Here is an 18120-nt window from a genome sequence, read left to right as displayed (position 1 = left end):
TTTTTTGGGGATATATATTTTTAAATTCATTCAAGTAATATCTATACCCAACGTGGGGCTCATTTGGTTTGGTTTTTGGTTTTAAGGCGGCAGGGGAGCATGCCGATCCGGGTAATTTTTGGCACAGCCAGTGTCCAGCACTTGGCATTTTACAGACCGCAGGAATGGGTTCAGGATTGGACATGTTAACCAAATTCAACCCAAATGAGACTCCAGGAGACACTTGCTGGGCTTATGGCAAAGACATGTTCTCACCTTCAAGAATGCTAACAAAAGGGAGTCTTTCTCTCTAGATGTGTAAAAGGAAATACCAATGTTTATATATATAATTTATATTTACATAGTGACCGGGAGATGGAACCAGTCTTAGAATGAAACCACTACCATAAAAGGGGCAGCAGAGAAATATAAAGAAACTGGGCCCTTGATGACATCACTGGGTTGCTGAGTCAAACAATCCCCAAAATATGCTACCTTTCTCTGGAATTTCCAGGTATGGGAGGTAATCTTTATTTTTGTTTAAGCCAATTTAAAGTCCGTGTTCTGTCACTTGCCACCTAAGTTCTCTAATATGAGCTGCACTGACTTGGTGGCTCACGTGTTAGCCGCACACCGCACAGCTAGGCGGTGGGGAAGCAGGACGCAAACCCAAGTCTCTCCTCATGCCCGCACAGCGCCGCCTCTGCTACCTCATGCCCATCTTCATGGTCACCGAAGCTAGTGGCCCATGCATCCCTCCCTTGCAGTTCAGTCCCCTGCCCTGCACCTGCTGACCTACACCCTTCCATGCCATGTCCCTTCTCGATTACCCTGCCGTGATCTCTGGAATTTATTTCAACCATCAAAATACATATCTATGCTTTCCATCTGTTTCTCAGTCCTCCTTTGTCTCCCTCCCCATCTCACTGATACCTGGCTTTCTCTTGAGGTCTGCAGGGGTCTTCTGCCTCAGGAGGAAGCAGCTCAGGGGCTCACACCTTGGCTGTAGGTCCAGCTAGTTTCTGGCTTACTTGTTGTTAGAACTCTAAAATACTGTTTTAACTTCATTTTAAAATTCACTTCTTGGGGCGCCTGGGTGGCTCAGTCATTAAGTGTCTGCCTTCAGCTCAGGTCATGATCCCAGGGTCCTGAGATCCAGCCCCACGTTGGGCTCCCTTCTCGGCGGGAAGCCTGCTTCTCCCTCTCCCTCTGCTTGTGTTCCCTCTCTCAAATAAATAAATAAAATCTTTAAAAAATTCACTTCTTAAAACCAAGAAACAGACTCTTAACTATGGAGAACAAACTGCTGGTTACCAGAAGGGAGGTGGGTGGGGAGATGGATTAAACAGGTGATAGGGGTTAAGGAGGGCCCTTGTGATGAGCACCGGGTGATGTATGGAAGTGTTGAATTACTACATTGTACACCTGCAACAAATACTACGTTGGATGTTAACTGGAATTTAAATATAAACTTAAATTCACTTGTTAAAAACACATGTCCCCTCCCGCCTTAAAAAATTCACGCCACGCCAGTGTCCTTGACAATATGTCTGGGCGCTCCCTCACAGTCCTTAAGGACCTTGACTCCTCCTTCACAGTCTTCGTCTCCTCTGGTCTCCTCTGCGTTTTGCATTTCTTGGCTGTTATCCTGAGGACATCGACAGCCTCCTCAGGATGAACTAACACCCCAGTCCACTTGGTCAAAACCAGTTGTCAGCCTTCATCCCTAGTCTCACATGGAACTCTCAGCGGCATTTACCACACTGACACACCCTCATTCTTAAAATGCTATCTGCATCTGACCGTCAGCCACACCTCTCTCTCCTGGGTTTTCCTCCTACTTATTAGTTGTTTATTCTCAGTCTCATTTGCTGGCTTCTCCTTCAAATGCAAAATGTTGGAATATCCTGGAGATCAGCCTTTCCATCTTTTTTCTACCTAGAGTCATTCCCTGGGTAAGCTTATCCAGTACCATGGCCTTAATGGTGATTATCTTCTGATTACGTCCAAACTTCCATCCCCAGCCCTGATCGCTCCCTTTGTGGTGCTTGGTCTCCAGAGATGGCTGCCGAGGATTCCTCCCATCCCCACAGGCATAGGCCGCTGTTCTCCTCAAAAGGTGGAGTCTGTTTCCTCTGGCCCGGTGACTTGTTCTGACCAACAGGATGTAGCAGAAGAGATGCTAAGTCAGTTTGGATCTATCCTTTAGGAGGCCTGACAGCTGTACTCCAGGAACCAAGAGTGCACAGTATGTTAACGAAAATTAAAAAAAGAAAAAGAGGGCTGACAGCTTATGCTCTAATCCTCTGGGGAGAAGCTAGCCACTGTGTAAGAAGTCATTCCGTGACTGCCGTGCTGCAAGCTAACCACACGGGGGCGCCCAAGGGGGAGCACTGAGGCGCCAGGCCAGCCGCCAGCTGAATGCAGCCTAGTGAGTGACCCCAACTGATGTCACATAGAGCAGGACTGTCCAGCGTAGCCCAGTCAACCCACAGAATTGTTAAGAAATAATAAATTGTTGCTGTTTCAAACTTCCATGTTTTGGGGTATTTTATTAGGCAGCAAAAGAGAACTGAAACACCCTTGATCTCCAAACTCCCATATCCATTGTCAGCATGACATCTCCACTTGGAAGTCTAATAGGCATCCAAACTTAACATGTCCAAAGTCGGTCTCTTGACATCTCACCTGCCCAACATACTCTTCCCCTACCGTTACGATCTCAGTAAATGGACATTTGCACAGCCACAAACAGAGGAGTCATTCCAGACTCCTTTTTCACACTCCTCTTGCAATCTTATCAGCTCTAGCCTCAGAATCTATCCAGAATCCCATGAATTTTTACCAGTTCCACTGCTCTCATCTTGTTCCAAGCCACCATTGTGATTTACCTAGACAACCGCAATAGCCTTCCAACTGATCTTCCTCTTTCCACATTTGCCCCCTGCCCTCCACTTCATCCCATAGCTGAGACCATTCAGTACAACAGCCAGAGGGATGCTTGTAAAATATAAGTGTGGCACTTGAAAATATGCTCAGCAGCATTCCAAATGATGGTCCAGCAATCATTAAGAAAATGCAAATCAAAACCCACAGCGAGGGGCGCCTGGGTGGCTCAGTTGGTGAAGCGTCTGCCTTCGGCTCAGGTCATGATCCCAGGGTCCTGGGATCGAGCCCCATGTTGGGCTCCCTGCTTGGTGGGAAGCCTGCTTCTCCCTCTCCCACTCCCCCCAGCTTGTGTTCCCTCTCTCGCTGTCTCTCTCTGTCAAGTAAATAAACAAAATCTTTAAAAACAAAAACAAAAAACCCATAGCGAGACCACACCACACCCACTAGGATGGCTACTATCAAAAACAAAAGCAAGTGTTGGTGGTGAGGATGTGGAGAAATCAGAACTCTTGTGCACTCTTGGTGGGAATGTAAAATGGTGCCGCTGGTGTGGAAAACGGTATGGCAGTTCTTCACAATATCAAATATAGAATTACCATTTGATAAGCAATTCCTCTTCTGGGCATATACCCCAAAGAACTGAAAGCAGGGACTCCAACAGATATTTGTACACCCATGTTCATAGCAGCATTATTCACAACAGCCAAAAGATGGAAATTACCCAAATATCCATCAATGGGTGAATGGATTAAACAAAAGGCAGTATATACATATAATGGAGTATTATTTCGCCGTCAAAAAAAAGAAATTCTGGTACATGCTACAGCATAGATGAACCTTGAAGCCATTATGCTAAGTGAAATAAGCCAGACACAAAAGGACAAATGTGTGATTCCACTAATATGAGGTAGCTAGTCAGATTCATAGACACACAAAGTAACAGTGGCTGCCAGAGGGAAGGGAAATGATGAGTTATTGTTTGATGGGTACAGAGTTACAGAACAGAGAATGAAAAAGTTCTGGAAGTGGATAGTTGTGATGGTTGCACAACCATGTGAATGCACTTCATGTCACCAAACTGTAACCCAAATGTCTAAAATGGTTGATTTTATGCATATGTTACCACAATACGTTTTTATTTTTTATTTTTTTTTTATTTTAAAGATTTTATTTTATTTATTTGAGAGAGAGAGAATGAGAGACAGCACGAGAGGGAAGAGGGCAGAGGGAGAAGCAGACTCCCCGCCGAGCCGGGAGCCCGATGCGGGACTCGATCCCAGGACTCCAGAATCATGACCCGAGCCGAAGGCAGTCGCTTAACCAATTGAGCCACCCAGGCGCCCCACAATACGTTTTTAAAAATATAAGTAGGATCATGTCATTTTTCTTCTCTGATGAGTTTCCATTTCACTAAAAGTCAAAATCTTTACAATGGATTACAAATACACAAAATATTGTCAAATGAGTCTAATTGTTGGAACAAAAAGAATTTAGCGGAAAACAAATGGAAGTTTCCCCCCTTGAATCTTAATGTACTCTCGCTTTCCCCCTTGGAGTTATTAAGTACTTCTATTGTGAGGCCATGATCAAAATGATAATTGGAATTTGAGCCAAAAGTATATGTGGTTCTATCTCATTGGAGAACCAGTAAGTCTGAATGATAATGAATGTCAGTCCCCGATCCAGAGCAATATCCTTGTTCTGTGCATCTTTGGTTAGGCAAACCAGCCTGGTCCATCAAACAAAAAATAGCTTGACCAGAGATGCTCAGCTGTTCCACTCTTTGGGAAAGTGATGTTTTTTTTAGCCCCTGCTGTCTGCCTTAATGTCAAGCAAAAGCAACTTTGAAGAGAGAGTCCTCTGGATACCTCTGGGGCTTCAGGACCTTTGCACTTGCTATGCCCTCTACCTGACATGCTCTTCTTCCTTATACCCATGTATCTTGCTCCCTCAATAGCTTCCAGTCTTTACTTAAATGTCAGCTTTTCAATGATGCCTTCTTTGACCACTATTTAAAATTTCATCTCCCTCCCCAGTACAACTTTGCTTAATTCTTCTCTGTGGCTCTTAGCACCTTATAAAATAGAATGTAATTTACTTCCTTGTTTATTGTCTGCCTTGTCCTACTAGAATATAAGGGTTGAGAGGGCAGATGCTTTTATGTGTTTTTTTTCCCCACTACCCCTAGTGCTTAGGATAGTGCCTGATACATCATAGCAAGTGTTCAAATATATTATCTTATTTTATTTGAAATAGTTATTTGTTTATTTGAGAGAGAGAGAGCCGGGGGGGAGGGGCAGAGAGAGACAGAGAGAATCTCAAGCAGACTCCAGGCTGAGTGCAGAGCCCAACACAGGTCTGGATCTCACAACCCTGAGATCACGTCCTGAGCCAAAACCAAGAGTCAGGTGCTCAGCTGATTGGGCCAGCTCACGGGCCACCCAGAGGCCCCAAGTGTTCAAATATTTTAATGAATAAGTAAGTCTGATCATCCAAAGGGAAAAATGGCATCTTGGTCCTCAGCAGTGGACCCTTTCTGCAAGTGAAATCTACACGTGAACATGCACAAAAAAGAGCACCTATAATTTTAGGGGGGTTCCTAGGCTCCCTGAAGCCCAGCCACGAATGCCAGGTTAAAACCCAATGATCATGTTGCTCTTTTTTGTCTTTCTTTCTACAAAACTGGGGTCACAATATTCTGTACTCTGGTTTCTGTACTTACGAATACACCATAAGTATTTTCAAGTCATTAAACATTCTTATTTAAAAAACAACAACAACAAAAACCCAATGATCAAAAGTAATCCAGCTGGGACACCTGAGTGGCGTAGTCAGGCATACAACTCTTGGTTTCTGCTCCGGTTGTGATCTCAGGGTCCTGATCTCGGGGTCATGATCTCGGGGTCATGAGATGGGGCCCACACTGGGCTCTGCACTGAGCACGGAGTCAGCTTGAGACTCTCTATCCTTCTCCCTCTACCCCTACCTGCCCCCGCTCACTGGCTCTCTCTCTAAATAAATAAAATCTTAAAAAATAATAATAATTTAGCTACTATACGTCTTTGGATGCCTCTCCAGTGCAGCCACAGATGTGATTACTACTTGGAGTCTCCCAGGAGACTCGGAGCCTTGCAATATTGTAGCAAATACAGCAAAGGGGCCACCACGGTTCCGCTAAGAAACAAGAGCGTGTGCCAGCCCGTCATTTTTCATAACTGAGCTATTAATTCAAGTTATCTTAGGAAAACATCCAACAGTAAAAGTACAGGCTCTGAGCAGCCACAAACTGAGGCCCTGCCCTCCATCTCCGGAGGCACAGACCTTCGTGTGAAAACGGATCTTCTCCCAGCTTCGCCACTTTGTGAGTCAAATGCTCACGGATACAAAGCTGCTCCCGCGGAGGGCACTTGGCTCCTCGGGAACAGGAGCTGGCACAGGGTGACACTGATGGGCTCATAGGTTCTGTTCAATGTTGCCAGCTTCTGAGACAGCAGAAGCCGAGAGGACTGACTCCTCCTCGGGAGGAGCTCACACGCACAGCATGCCAGGTGGAAACTGCTAAGTCAGAATTTTACGGAAGAAGGGGGTGATGGCAGAGGAGTGGGTAAAAGGCAGTGGGCCCCCCAAGCAGAAGGTGAGCAGGCACAGTAGAGGGAGGGAGGGAATGCTGTAATAGCACGAGCCAGCAATCCGTGTGGACGGTTTGGAGCTTATCAGAAAGGCTTTGGAGAGCCATGACAGGAGTAAAGATAGAATAAGATTTATGTTTAGTGAAATTTCCCCAGGAAGCGGTGGAGGGTAGACTGGAGGGAGCAAGGAGACCACGGGTTGCTTTTAAATAATCATGGGGCAAAATGGTATGGACTGACCAAGCTGATGGCAGTGAGGAGAATGGGAAGGGAAGAAATTCAAAGGATAGTAAGGTAGATAGAACTATCCACTAATGGAAAATGATTATGGAGGATGACAGAAGATTGAGGAGAGGGCAGAGTGAGGTTCTAGAATAACTGTCTGGTTTCTGGCTTGGGCAACAAGGTAGATATGCGTGCCATTTCCTTAGGAAGAAATATAGGGTGGAGACATGGGGTTGAGGGGCCTTTCTCAACTGGAGTTCCCCTAGAGAAGTAAGCCCTATTGTCCTAAGGCCTCCATTGTCTGGGAGGAATTCATGTTTCTCCCCTGCACCTAGAACTTGTTTCTTGGGAATGATTTTAGCCGTTGTATATATAGAGCAGAGTACTAGTCATGTGCTGGAGTACTAGTACAGAGTACTAGTTAGGTACTTGAGTCATTTTCTGCATTCTGTGGTTCAGAGGAAGGACCCAGTGGAGAAAGGTTTTGATAACGTAGGTCTCCTTATGCTAAGCCTGTGGGAGTAGATGAAATTACCCTGAGAAAGTATGTAAGACTGAATCAGTATAAATGAGAGAGTCAAGGGATGAGGAGCCCAGGAGAGAGTCTAAAGACACACTGGAAAACCCAGGAGACCATGGCACCTTAAATTCTCATGGAAGCCAATGAGAAGATAATCTCAGAAAGGATGGGGTGGGGGGGGCAGGTTGGTCAAGCTCTTTCCTAAAGTGTGGTTATTGTGTCACTGGTGATGGTAGAGATGATTCTTGGAGTTTATATGGGCAAACATCTTAAACTGCAATAGTTATGTGTTTATCTCAAGTAATACAGCATCTATGTTATAAATAATAAGCATATCTGTTACTTATTTTTTTGATGGTTACTTTGTACCAGGCATTGTTCTAAGTGCTTCATATGTATTAATATTTTTACTTCATCCTCACCACAACCTTATAAGATAGATATTGTTGTCCCCCTTTTAAAAATGAAGAAATTGAAGCCCAGAGAGGCCAAATAACTTGCCCAAGGTCACAGAACTAGTAAGAAGCAGAGCTGGAATTTGAACCCGAGTGGTCTGATTTTGAGAAACTCTGCTCAAAAGAAAATTATTATTATTATTATTTGCTTTAAAATAAATTCCAGTAAAAAATGAATTAATTTAAAGAAAGCATCAAATAAATAATAGGCCAAGTGGACTCAGCTATCACTACAGTTGTGGACGAGGTAGATGAATGACTAACACTTCTTGAGGAACAGTGCCCTGGCTGGAGACTTACACTGAAAAATCATGAACGACATGAGCAAGCAAGAGAAATACGTGACAGTGGACCAAACACAGTTGACACATGTCCTGAGAATACAGCACAAAAGGAAACATCTGGATCATACTGTTCCCTGCCTAGGGGGAGGTCAAACTGCATCCTTTCAATTCTGGGCCATGATCCTAGGGACGGACAATAACAACAAACCACAAATAGAAATATTAACTATTAACTACCACAGATGCACTTGTTCTTGTGAGGGTTAGATTCCTTAGTAATGTCTTAAAAGATTCACTGGGTTTTTAAAATTTGGCCAAACTCTTCAACATTATGACCATAGTTAAGTGTATTAGAAATGTGCTAAATTACTTCCTTGATTGCATTTTGAACATTGCAACAGCTGAGTACATTGTAAATACTCCAGCAGGAATTTTTATTTCTCATCATTATTTCTTTGGGATCCCCTGAGAAATACAAGAATCTTGTTTATTGCTGAAATACATCTTGTTTAATATCTTTCATGTCTGTCCCTGGTGTCGTACCAGCAAAAACGGGAGTGAAAATGCTCGTAAGCAGAGGGAGAACTGATAGAGGGAAACAGAAAAGAAGAAAAGGAAAAGGAGATGTATTGGGGAAGGAAGATGGGATGTACACCACCTGGGGCTCCAAGTCCTAATCTGGGAGAAGGCAAGGAAAAGGAGAATGGAACAGATTGAATGAGCCAAACATACTGGTCACGAGACACTCTCCAGGCCCTGGAAGATAATGTCGTGACACTTAAGTGAGAGTGAGGGTGCACCAGACCACTGGTGCATGTACCCACACTCTGCACCTCTTGCTGGTGCTTGCCTGCACATTCTCTGGTCCTTGGTAGGTTTTGGTAGCCCATGGTTTCCATGGCAACCCCTGGGACTGTTTGTCCTTGAGGCCTAGAAAGCCACGAGCTATCCCAGGCCCTTGGACCTCCAGGCTCGGTGTACAATCTTCATGGCACCTTCAGCACGCCCGGATCCCATCTCAATCTGTACGTCATGACTACAGCTCTCTTGCAGCTGCCAGAAATCAGCCCCCCAAGATTTCCAGAGAGCTACTTTCTGCATGAAAGGGAGAGAACAAAATGTGTCCCATCTGGTGGGTGCAAATGAGGTCGCGTTACTAGTAACAATTCAGATGTCACTGGTTCTTGCCAGTCCTGCTCCAACCCAGCATTCGGGCCTGAAAATCACCCTCAGGTGTTGTGCAGGGGTCTTACCTGGCTTTGTCGGCATCCTTACTCTCATCTCTCCTCGGGTCGTTCCTCTCAGCTGGAAGATTCTGTGATTCTATGAGATCCGTGGGGAAGGTTGCAGATTCTCCAGGCACTTGCTGTTGTTGTTTTAAACTCTTCCTTATAGAAAATTTCAAGCATGTACAAAAGAACAGAGGAGAGTGTAACAAACCCTCATGTACCCCTTGACTTGCTTTAACAGTGATCTCATTCTAAGCCAATTTGCCTATCATCTACATTTCCATCAACTCTACCCCTCTGGATTATGTTGAAGCAAATCCTTAAATCTTTTAGACTACATCTCAAAAAGGCAGCGCTTTAAAAAAAAAAAAATCGAATGCAGGAGTACTTAAGCCTGGGTTTATGTGTGTAAAATGCTGCATGTATATATTCCTGAGAAAATGGTCTATAGCTTCCATTAAATTTTCAAACTGGTCCAGAAGTCTAAAATTTAAGAAATCATTGCTCTAAGTGGGACAATGAGAAGAGAGGCAGTCTGCCTGAGGGTCAGTAATTCTCAATGAAACATCTCATCGTTTCAGCATTATCACCATCTTACCCATTTGGAAAGATTTTTCAGAAACCTGTTTTTTTAGGAATGATTTAGAGCTGTAAATGTCTCTTTTGAAGGGTTTCAGGATTAAATATACTCTCCCAAAACCAAAAATAATAATTTAGAGAGCAGAAAAACATTAATTAGAGGCACATATATCATGGACGATACACAGTCACCTATAAGGGCTTTCCAAATGGGCTCCCAGCCTCCCAGTGAAGAAATCCAAGTCGGAGAACCAGAGTGAGGGTCAGCCAGAACAATTTCACTCAGGGCATTAATTAGCTCAGGAGCATCTGGGCAAAGAACTGCTCAAAACGTCCTTACGTTGCAAACTATAAAGGAAAGTGTTACTTCCAGGAATGTGATACGAAAATAAAAAACATTCAGAAACCATACATACTGCTGATTAAGTTTCAATAACTAAGTTATTTTAATAAAACAGACGTAAAATAGACATTAATTTTTTTTATTTTCAAAAATCTGGTTAAACAGTCAAGCTGCACATACATAAACCAAACAACTTAAAACAAAACAAAACCCGAACCTTGCAAATTGTTAACTGACTCTAATAGACTATCAACTAGAGAGCTGAACTAGATGAACAAGAAAAGACAGATGCCACACGGGCTTTCCCACACGTGTACTCCCACGTGCAGACATCAGTGGGGGAAGAAAGAAAAAGCTGAAAATGGTACATTAAAATCGTTCAAGTTACTGACCATTTATTATTCAGAATGATGTTTCCAGTGTTAAGAAATCATGGATATCCTCCTCTACACTAAAGAAAAAAAACAAAAAACCAACCCAACATACCCAGAACGGTGAAAACATTAGGACACAGCTTTGTTGCTATCATTTGGAACATATAGCCACATAGAAAATATTTAAAATTTTAAAGAAAAGCATTGCATTTCTCATCTAAGTCCTTAGAGCGAACAGACTTTTGTCAGTCACAGCCAAGCAATAGGGGACCCTGGAAAAGCTTCCACTTGGAACCTCTCCAGAAGAGACTCTCTCCATCTGGAAGAGGTTTGCTGAGCTTCAGAATGAAAAACGAAGCAAATGCAAAGCAACCTATTAGCCATTCTATTGCTAAATTTAAAGCAAACATGCTGGTTGTGTTGAAAATTTAATTTAGAGTTTAAATCGCAAGGAAACTTGCGGGCGCCGATAAACCTTTAGACTGCCAGGAAGGAACTGAGCATTAAGGCCAATGATACTCAACATTCCTGGGTCTTTTCAAGTCCTTCCAGTGCAAGCAAATGAAAAACCAAACAAAACAACGCAGCTTCAGTTCTAACGCTGACATGAGACTCCAGAAGTAATTAGTTTGGCGGGGTGGGGGAGGGGTGGTGGTGGTGGTGGTGGTGGTTAGCTGCTTCTATTCCCTTAATATCTGCATTTAAAACTTTGAGTCCAGCTGGGGAAAGCTCGGTCACTGCCCCAGGCCAGCTTCCTGCTGCTGAAACGAACTTTCCTTATATTCTAAAACAAGGTTTGTTTTCCCTGGGTCTCTTTTTAAAACACAGATATAAATTCCATGATTTTCTAACTCGGCACCTGTTGTTAGTTCTGGATTTGAGGAGAGGGGATAAGCACGCGGGATAGCCTCGGCAAGCTCTCGTCCAGGCGCTCAGACCCCTTGCCTTTTCTCACCTGGAAGCGAGGGAATCTCGCTCAGAGTAGTATTTTAGGCGGAAGCAGAGGAAACTGAGGGCCATTTAAATTCTATTTGTAAGGAATGTATCTGAATTTTCTATTTATACGATCATGACAACGCATCACTTAAGTAATAAAAATGAAGGAACATGACGCTGTGATACGACAATTATTTTCAGGTACATTTTCTTGCGTTAGGGAAGCCCATTTAGGTGAGGACTTTGGGCACTTTTAGATATGTGGCTTCCAGCCATATTACCTATTTAAGAGCATACATATCTTTCTTCTCGTGGGTAAATGATCTGATGTTTAATACCCCCAGAGTCCCTTGAAATTATATTAAGCAAAAATTGCTCTTTTATAAACCAAACTTTGTAGGTTACAGTACAGATTAGAGTAATTCATAGATGGTTTATTTCCTGAATGCTTGTTATAACTAAAAATCCTTTTGTTTCTTAATGTGGATCAAATTCCAGAATTCCACAGCGTTCCCTCCCCCCCACCCCAATTCCCTATTGTTTCCTGGCATTTGGTGCTATAAAGCAGAAGGTTGAAGCCAGAAAGCTCTTTCGTTTTCTGGTAGGCAACTTGTTACTTTCTGACAGGATTTTTCATTCTCTATCCTCAGTAGTTAAAATTTTTGCCAGGAGGTGCATGGGTATAGTCTCTTTTCCCTTTTTTGGGGTGTGTGTGTGTGCTGGAATGCAGCAAATCCTTTCACCCTACATACACAGATTTTCATTCTGTTCAGGAAAGATTTCATTTTTATAGTCTGATGATATATTTTTTTCTCAATACAGTTTTTCCGTCAAGAAAGCAAAACTCAGGAATGTTAGCTAATGTTCTGTCTTCCAAATCCATTATCTTTCCTCATTGTTTTCATCTCTTATTTCTTTTGAAAGAACGTGAAGAAGAAAATGTCAAGTCTGTCCTTCACATTATTGATTTGAGTGTTTCTAAGCTCAGTCATGTTCTTTTCTGCTTCCAGTGTGGATTGTAATCTGTGCTTTAAGTTTTCTTGCAATCCTTCTTTCTAATTTCTCTTCTTTTTCATTTTATTCTAGCATCTTTTTCTCTAAACCAACTCCCAGTCTGAGATAACTATGCTGCACGGAAGCAATTCTGTTCCTTCAGTTACAACAAGAAGAATCCTACCATTTTCTTATTTCTCGCAGTAGACCACTTTCATTTTCAAATGCTCTTGAAAGCTGTTTATTTTCCTTGGTTCAGTCATTTTTTTATATACCCCTTTTTGTTTTTTTTTTCTCTATATACTCATCCTTAAATACAGTCCTCTTCGCAGATCCAGTATCTGCCCTTGGTTGTGTTATTTGTCCACGTGAGTGTTTATCAATTCTCTTTTGTGGGTATATGGCGCAGTGGATAAGGAGGGCACGACCGTCTGCCCTTTAGGGTAGATAATAAGTAATACAAGTTATTTATTGGATAAATACAGAAAGTTTTCAATAGGCAGAACATTCACAGAAACCATCAGGCTTCCCAGGAACTACTGAATCATACCAAGTGACCAATCAGTTAGTAAGAGCACATATGAGGTGTGCCACTGTATGACTTGAGAAATGAAGTATTTCCTAAACAGACAGAAATTATGTTTTTTTAAAGTTCTGTGATAAATGGACCCTCTGTAGCCCCAAAGAAGGCAGTTTTGTCTCATGGATTGAGCACTGGATTTGGAGTCAGAAGACCTGGGTTCAAACTTAAGTTCTCCCACTTACAAGCTTGGTGAGACTTTGAGAAATTTACTTAATTTCTCTGAGCCTTAGGTTTCTCAATAAGTAACGTGGGAATACTTAGGCCTACCTTGCAGAGCTGTTGTGAGATTAAATGAGAATATGAGGCAGCTGTGAGAAAGCACTTATCACAGTGTTAGTCAAATGTGAGCTTTCTAGAAACTTTTTTGAACTGTAACAATAACTACAGTTAAATGCAAATTAATCAAATCAGTTATATTGACCATAAAATATTTAGGAGCTCATTCTCCTCTCATTGTGGGGGAGGGATCTATCCAACTGCTTTTAATAGTAATGGAAACAATATGCATCCAATATAACCCAGTGATTTTTTTTTTTTTGGTTTTAATAAATATTTCCTGAAATTAACTGCCATATCACCTGCATTAGATTAATATAGCACTTTAATTTAGCACAGAAATCTGATTCTGGTAAACCAACTAAACATGGGCAACATCTCTGGACTTCCTGGACTGTGAAGAACTAGAAGTACATAAAATCATCATCATAATAAGCAACTTTGCCAGAAGGATGGGCAGCCTCTCTCAAAGGAGTTTTGGGAAATCCTGTGATGTCAGAATTCATGGACACGGAATACATAGGAATTCCCAGAGATAAGTTAAACACCCCACATGGCCTTCTCTTCTCTCAGGAAGGGAGCGTGTCGTGTCCTTAGGTCACCACCCAACTCTCCCTCCACTCATGTTTCTGCTAAGGTGATTAATTCACATGGAGAAAAAAACAACAAAGATTTTTAAGAACACTGACTAAACCATCGAATGTTTTTCTTTTAATATAGAGCATTAAAAATTCAACCCCAAAGCAAAAACATTTAAAGATATGTGAATTTGAAACTTTTAATACATTCTTCTGCTCAGGACTGTTAACCGTTTCTAAATGTGCATGGGCCCTAACTTAGACAAAACTGGATCTCATGTAGAGAAAATGAAGTAACTTTGAGGTCTTTGTTGTTTGCATTTATCGATGCCTAAAAGCATGTAACTGGTTACTAGCTCAAAAAGGTTTAGCAGTCCAGGTTTCAGTAAAAACAACAAAGTGAAGCATGTTGATAAGCATAACATTTAAACATCCTGTTTACTTTATTTAAGCAATTAAACCGTGGTCAGCATTATTCTAAACTGAGAAAAGTAATCAACATGTTGCTGCCTATGAGATAGCAAAAAATAATTTTAAAATTCGTGAAACCTGAAAATTCAAGAAAAGTATTTTTTCGAAAGAAAGTGTTCCAGTAGAGTGAGAAGCTCTTAAAATTTAGGAGATTCACTATATGACCTTGAAGAATTAGGAATTTTGTTTCCAAGTTTTGCTATTTCCTAACTATATGGGCTTCAGACACTGTAATACTGTTCACGTTGGAGATGATCCATTCCAATGATCCCACTTTATCGTTGATGGAAGTGAGACCAGAATTGCTGAGTAGGGAAGGAGCTCCCAGTCAAGTTCTCTTTCTACTGTAGCAGGAGGCTTCAGCTTCCACATGAAGGTTATTTTGTCCAGATTCTCCCAATGACTGTCTATGAACATGCTGAGATACAGTGCTCGATCGTTTTAAGAAAGTCGAATTGAAATAAATATCAAAGTAATAGAATTTCACATTTCTTCAAACACCATTTATCAGTCAGGGCAAGATTAAAACAGCACATAATCCAAGGAGAGCTGGAAAATGCCACACAACGAAGGAGACCATTTCTCTCACAACTTTGGTTAGGTTCTTCCATAATACTCCCCTTTGCAAACACACTAAACAATGCAAAAGCTTTCTCATAAAGCCTCTTAAGGCATCTCCATTCTTCACGTGTTTTTGCTTACAGCTGAGGTATCAGGGCTTGGCTGTGTTGGAGGTAGAATTTATGGGCATACATGTGACCAGATTATCAGGTTTGGTTTCCTCCTTAAGTTTAACAGTTTAAAGGAGGGAGAATCTCCACAATGGAAGAAATAATTGATGCGATGCAGATTAGTTGAATAATATTATTACTATTACCAAAAGTTGTAGCTAAAATAGCTAATATATATTGCATGCTTACTGTGCACCTAGTGCTGTGTTAAACCCTTTACATTTAATGGGATCACACCCTTCCAAGCTGACCCCCTATCACCTCTGCCGGGATACACTTTCAAGGGGAGACCTGCTAGATTCTGGAGAGGAGGTACCAAGCAAGCAGGGCTCATGTTAGAGCAGACGCAGAAGGGGTGCTGTGGGCAAGAGCTCGCCCAAAGCGCTCCACAGGTCCTCTCTAATACCTACATTCTACTGTTCCCGATGCTGAGCCAAAGGCAACTTGTGCTTCGGTGAGCTTGTGAGTTCCTGATATTTGTTCCCACTTTTGAGTAAAATAAATAAATAAGTAAAGGTAAGTGGAGAAAGTGTCCTTAATCTACCCCCCCTTTCCTTCTGTTGGGATTCTCCTTTCTCCTGGCTTAGGCAAGAGTAGAAAATCAGGGAGTCCCCCAGTGGGCATGAGTGAGGGTGGCCCCCTCAAACTAGCTACTCCGTCCCCACTTCAGATCCTCTGAGGACAGACATGGCCATACAAAGAAGAGGTGCTTTACCACGTTAGCAGGTTTACCAGGCATCACCACATATAAATTTCAAGTGTGTGTTGCACACACACACACACACAGACATCTAACACAAACATGTAAAAAAAGTACCTCATTCAATGGGTGGTGCCGAGTAGCACCTGCTAAATGCATTTCTTTCTCCCTCCCACTCCCCAAGGGAGGCATGAAATGCATGGCGTTTAGGATGCTGAGATACAATTCTTTCATTCCATCAGATATCACTGAAGATTCCACCTCCTGATTTTTTATTATAATCATTCACTTCAGAACTCTGGGGATTTATAGCACATCAAACAGTGATAAGCAACCAATGTGAGGCAGAGGTGGTTACTCAGCTGACGAAAAGCCCCTGTCAACAGAAGGATGACAACCTCTGGGTCAGTTATTGCTACTTATGGAAATGTTGAAATCTGAAAAGATCCCAGTGATTCCTAATAGCGATTTCCTCTTGAATCCATTTAAAATAAAAATGGAGATTTTATTTAATTAGGCTGCAGTCTCCATCCACCCCATTGTTCACATGGGTTATATTTCTGTTTAAGTGCAGAACTGACAGGAAAAATCACCATCTGCTTTCCACAAACAAAATATCCTTTGGGTGTTAAGCAAACTAAAGAAAACTACACCAATGTTTTGTGTCTCTTTTTTAAGCAAAACCCTAAAATCACTATAGGAAATCACAACAGAATAGTATGCAATATCAAGTCATAACACTGATTACTAAATATTACCTGTTATTTATATATACATGGAGACATACCAAAACTAACCCACACTCAGGAAAGATCAACTAGTGAACAAAATTATAAATGTGCAGTTTAACTAAAAAGGGAACAACATTAAACCTTAAGGCAGCATTGGCTGAGTTTTTTTCTGGTAAAGGATGTCTTACATATTTCAACGACTGGTGAATGATTTTTAAGAACAATTAATTAAAATAAATACTACAAAAATGTTTTGAAAAAGAACTAGGACTGATTCTAGGACTCTTGCAACATGAATTTATACTGGAATTTTAATTTTGGATTAGAAAGCACACACAGGAACATAATGTTGTAGCAGTCTTTCCTCAAATACAACATAAAGATTCCTGGAAATTATTGTTATTATTGATTAGCACTCTTTGGGCTCCTTTTTCACTTGTCATTCAGAGTGGTTATCAGAAAATTCTGCTCATGTTTCCATAACATGTGGTCAGGCTGCAGTTTACCTGAGTGCGTCAATAGCCTATCATCATGCTCTGATTTTTACACGCATGTCCTTAATGCTGAGTCTGCTTACCTGGCAGGCTGCCTCCATCATCATGTCCCACGCACTGGGGCCAACCTAAAATGATGACATCTATCGTGGCTGAAAAAAATCATACTTTGATGAACATATTCCAAAGTACTTTCATAAACACGTTTGGGGATTTGTTTTCTTTGCAGCTTGCTTTGTTGGATTTTCCTGGTGAAGCCTGAAAAGTACCTTTAGTTATTTTACAGATCTGGTGCTAGATGCTGACGGGACAACTGTATGACACGAAGGACAGATTTTAAAAATTCCAAAAAAGGCTCAAATGGAAATAGCTTCCACACGGTGCTGAGAAAGAACACGTAGGCACTTCTGCTTCAGGAGGTTTTCATATTTTGATTACAGATCGCTTTTTCCAAGCCACTACTACTGGAAATTCCCTCACGGTACAAACCACCTAGTTCACTGGAAACCTTGCTCTCCCAAACATTGTCTGGTGCATTCATCTTTTTTTCATAAAACTAAAATTGTCCCCGTTGATGCAGGGACCAAGTTGCTCCCCGTGCTGAGAGCAGTGGGGGCAGCCCCCCCCCCATCAGCACTACTGAGTGCAGGCAGCTCCACCAGCTTCTATCAGGCAAAGCTGCTTGCTCTGCAGAACCAAACTATCCATCAACAAAACAGAGAGAGGGGTGTCGAGTGCAATTTGTCTCCTGGAAATAGTTAATGTGTCTGCCTCTCTCCTTCCAGTTCCTTATTGTGAGTGTAATTCAACAAAGTATATAGAGTCTTCATAACATTATAAAGCTACTAGGCTACTGGGAGGTTTTTTTTTTTTTTTTTAATGACTACTTAAACAGTCTCCCTTTTTCTTTCTTTCTTTCTTTTTTTTTTAAGAAAATCTGTGCTAAAAAGGCACTAGATAAAATGAACTTCCTCACTCTTGTTTGTGGAACAATTATACATGGTGTTAGATTCTATAATTTAACAAAGGTGACACACATTTGGATAAAATACCCTAATTATTCAGACTCCTCTACTTTCAGTTAAAAAAACACACCCAAAGTCAAAGAAATAGCAGGTCCC

This window comes from Neomonachus schauinslandi, chromosome 13 (genome assembly GCF_002201575.2).
Source record: "Neomonachus schauinslandi chromosome 13, ASM220157v2, whole genome shotgun sequence".
Taxonomy (NCBI): domain Eukaryota; kingdom Metazoa; phylum Chordata; class Mammalia; order Carnivora; family Phocidae; genus Neomonachus; species Neomonachus schauinslandi.
The sequence above is the reverse complement of the archived record's forward strand: the minus strand, read 5'-3'. Positions refer to the sequence as shown.